Raw genomic sequence first — 4332 nt, 5'->3', positions numbered from 1 at the left:
CGCCGCGGGAGCCCAGGTCCGGGTTCAATGAGGCCCCCTCCTCCCGCTCGGGACTCGTGGCTTTCAGACTTCACGGTGGTGCGAGCCCCTCCACCCGGTGGGAACTGATGCAGCCTCCCCTGGTGCCCTCGTCGCCGCGGGAGCCCAGGTCCGGGTTCAATGAGGCCCCCCCCTCCCGCTCGGGACTCGTGGCTTTCAGACTTCACGGTGGTGCGAGCCCCTCCACCCGGTGGGAACTGATGCAGCCTCCCCTGCCGGTGCCCTCGGGGTGCCGGCAGCCCCACCTGCGGGGCTTCTGCTGCTGTGGGCTGTGCCCGAGCCTGTTCAGGGTCGGGAGGCCGCGCCGGGGTGCTGGTAGGTCAGGTCTGTCACATGCGTTTCCACGGGCGGTATTCTCACCAAGGATGGGGTCACCGGCTGTGACCCCACTGTCAGGCAGCGAGCATCTGTCCATGCTGGGGTGCAGGTGGCCAGCGTGCACACTGATGTGCCGGGTTCCTCGGACCGACCCCTCACCTTCCGTGGTTTTCTGGGCTCCATGCTGTGAGGACGTTGGTGCGCAGTGGGCGGCAGTTCAGGGTCATGTTGTCTTTGAGAAGAATGAGTGCATTATTCTTGTCTCTGGTTTGGAGAGTTCGGATGTAAAATATGATCGTGGCACATAGTTGTGTTCCGTCTGAATGGGCCTATTTATCATTGTTTGAGAGGTTTGCCATGTCTGGTTGGGAAAAGGACTATCTTTTCAGTTCAGTAATAGATACTGAGGTTCACTCTGTGGGATTTTAAGTCGAGTTGGTGCTTTAAAAATCCTGATTTCCCGAGCGCTGGCTGCAGGCACCCAGGTGAGTTCCTCTCTGTCCTCTGACATGCGGCCTTTCTGGGGTGACACTGGCCTGCCGTTGCCAGAGCCCCTTTTCTGGGAGTTACTCTGCAGGTGAAAAGTTGCTGAAGCAAAACGAAAGTTGAAGAACTTTTTCATTTTGTAGGTTTTCCTTCCTCCGCCCTTATACCTGAACATTCCTGTTTTTAGAAATGACCTCCAGGATTTTATTAGAAGGCTTTCCTAATGAAATGAGTTGCTGTTTTTGAATGTCCACGTGCTGTTTTCTTAGGTTTTTCACTACCTCGCATATATATTTGTGTAATCTCTCTGCGTGTGTGTGTGAGAGTATAGTTGTGGTTTGTTTCCTTTTCTGGGAGGTACAGTGATCAGTATCTATTATCAACTCTTACAGCTGCATTGATCATTTACGATTGGTGGTTTCAGGCAGCCTCCACAACCGCTGGTAATTCTGTGGTTTCTGTTTAGGATGATGATGAGCTTGGCTTTTGGATTACGTTCACTTTTTAAGAAAATCAGAATATGTTTTAGAATCAACCTGGTTATGTTTGCTTTTCCCTTTGCATTTGTATTTGGATGTATAGGGAGGGCTTCCGAAAGAAGCAGGTAATCTTTGATCAATGCGTATTTTTCAACCCCTCTGCAGCTGGATCCTAGATTCTTTTGGAATTTTCAAATGAATTGATGACCTAAACTCAGTGTTGACATATTATCACCAGGAGATGGATTTTAAGCTGAATTAATGTCTTGGTTATTGTGGAAAATGATAGCTCATAGCACAAGCTTCTCGAAGCTATTTAGTCCTGTCCTTCTCTGTTAGTGACGTTAAGGTTGTATTTCTGTTTGGGCTTTCTGATGCTTTAGTGGGGGAGAGTGCTTCTTGCTAATTGTCACTTCCCATCGTCTCCCGGGGCCTCTGAGTGTGCCCTCAGGTCTCGTGCCCTGTGGTGGTCCATTGCTTATCTTAGACCTGTCCTGTGCTACAGCCACTGGTTCCTCTGTCTCCATCCCTGGTTATCTATGAAGGCAAGAGCTGAGAGCGCTGTTTTTAAAAATGTCCTTATGTCTGTCATATGGAAGGTGCCCAATAAACATAGTGTGGAGAGAATATTGAATATCGCGTTCTTTGTGTCCTGACAAGACGTGGGATGTATGCTTTCAGAAAACAGTGACATTGTCTGCTAGGTTATTAAGTATTAAAGACTATGTTTTCAAGTCTCATTCTTTTGTATAAAGATTAAACTAAATGCAATAGCTATGCTAGGTGGTTGACCACTTTGCTTCATGAGATATTTCTTAAAGTCATTTCTTTTGTTTATTGTTTCTTGAGTTCGTTGCCTTCTTTTTTCAGTGGTGAGAAAAATAACCTAGAATTACATATGCTTTACTAAAGGTGAATATTTTAATACTTTTTTAATACTTTGAAAAATACTTTTTATTAATACTTCTAAGAATAACTAGTTGTTTTAATACTCTGATTCGTCTTGAGAAGTGATGTGGTGATTTGTATCCCCCAGAGGGTGTGTGAAGAATGACTCCTGGCTTGTCGGCAGAGGGGGCGTGGGAAGGCACTGGGTGAGGGAGTGATCAATTGCATAACTTAGAGCGAAGCCTGTGTTCCGGACTGTGCTCAGGTGGCAACTCTTCGTGATCTTACGACTTAACTATCTTAAAAACAACAGTTGTATTATTATTATACACTCGTACTTGGGAAGGTCTTTTTTTCTGGTGATTAATGTATAATGAGATAGTTGCCAATGGTGTGTATTCATAGGCATATCTGTTCCTTTTTTGGTTTGTTTTTATAACTTGAACCTCGGTGGTGATTATAAACTTTATTTCCTGGAATAACTGGTTAAGGTTTATATTTGTATGGGTGTGTGCTTGAATCTGAGGTAAAGACCTTGTCTAACATTGTTTAGTTATCTTAAATTAAAACTGTATCTAGACTAGCTTCAATCTGCTATCTTCCTGCCAGTGAATAACTTTATTTGGTGCAGTTTATAGACTTAATGGCATGTAAAGGCTGTAACTATAGGCTTTTCTAGAAGCATTAAGTTTTGCATGTGGTTAATGGCAGAATACTCATAGAAGCAGTCCTTTCAGATTCTCGAAAAAATATGACTCACAGAAGCTCAGGATATGGTTCCAAATTGGCGGGAACCGTAAGAAAACAGGGTTTCTGGTTTTGTTCTGGGGGATTTAATTGAGCAATGGTAGTGTGTAAAACATTATTACTCAGTGTTGGTGGTTAATTTGTTTATAAATGGTTTTACCAGACTTGAACCCTGGCATAATGTCAGAAAATGCCAGCAAGTATTATAGCAATTATTTTGATATAAACTTGTTTACCTTTATTATAAAGAAAATGGCTATGCAAATAATGTGTGTGGAACATAAAGTTAAACTTACCTCTTACTTGAAAGTTATTTTCAGGTTAGATAGAGTGTTGGTTCTGTCTTGAGTTGTTTTAGGATGTGGGCATTCATCTTGAAGATGCCCAGGACTGGGCGGAAATTTCTTGACCTACATTTACACTCGTAAGTTAGGTAATAAGCAGTGTGCCAGGCCCTGCAGACCCTGTGACCAGGTCCGAGCTGCCCCGCCTGGGGCTGACCCTGACCCTCTGGCAGGGCCTGGAAGTCATGGGTGGGTGTCTGGTCCCGGGTAGAGGGACAGAGGGCAGGCATGTTGTCGAAGCTGGACCGTCTCTATGCTGGAGCAGAAGCTTTTTCTGAGCATTTCTAGCCTGTGCGATGGCCGACGACGCAGGCTGGAGAGCCGGGACGGTGGCGGTTTGCTTGGCTCAGTCATCGGGGCGGGGTTTTGTTCTAGCGCCGTGAAAATAGAACGCCTCCCTCGTGTCTTGGCATGCGGGACTGACCAAAACCATTGTGATTTAACTTGTGATTTAACTTAGAAAGTGGTGATTTGATCAGCAAAAGTGAGCAGGTGCACAGGCTGATGGTTTGTAAACCAGGGAGTGTGTTCCCAGGGAAGGGGGCTCCTACAGACGGGACAAGCGAGGTTTCACACCCACACGCTGCAGTGTGTCGTGAATGAACGGATCTAGAGGAGCTGAGATTGGAGAGTTTACTCTGACTGGAAAACAGCCACAATTCCTGCACTTTCACTCAGAAGACGTTTATGTTACATCAGTGTTGAGCAGGTTGAGTTGTGTTGCTTACAGAAGATAAGACAGGAGCTTTTGCTGTGCTCAGTGGCGTGGTGGTGTTTGTAGGCTCAGCACCCAGCATGCCTGGTTTCCTGAATGTTGTCGTAGAGCCAGGGCGACCCGATGGAGGGGTAGGCCTGCCAGGACCAGAGGCGCTGGGATCCTCTCCACGACGCTAGGTGTGAGCAGGTGAGCTGGTAACTGCTGTTCTTTTCAGTTTCTGGAGTTCTGAGCTTCCTACGTTGACTGGTGCCGCTCGTGCCCGGGGGGCGTAGGCGGACTGGACCAGGCCATCCCCCGAGCGTCAGGCATGTCC

This window comes from Myotis brandtii, unplaced genomic scaffold (genome assembly GCF_000412655.1).
Source record: "Myotis brandtii unplaced genomic scaffold, ASM41265v1 scaffold1077, whole genome shotgun sequence".
Taxonomy (NCBI): Eukaryota; Metazoa; Chordata; class Mammalia; order Chiroptera; family Vespertilionidae; genus Myotis; species Myotis brandtii.
The sequence above is the reverse complement of the archived record's forward strand: the minus strand, read 5'-3'. Positions refer to the sequence as shown.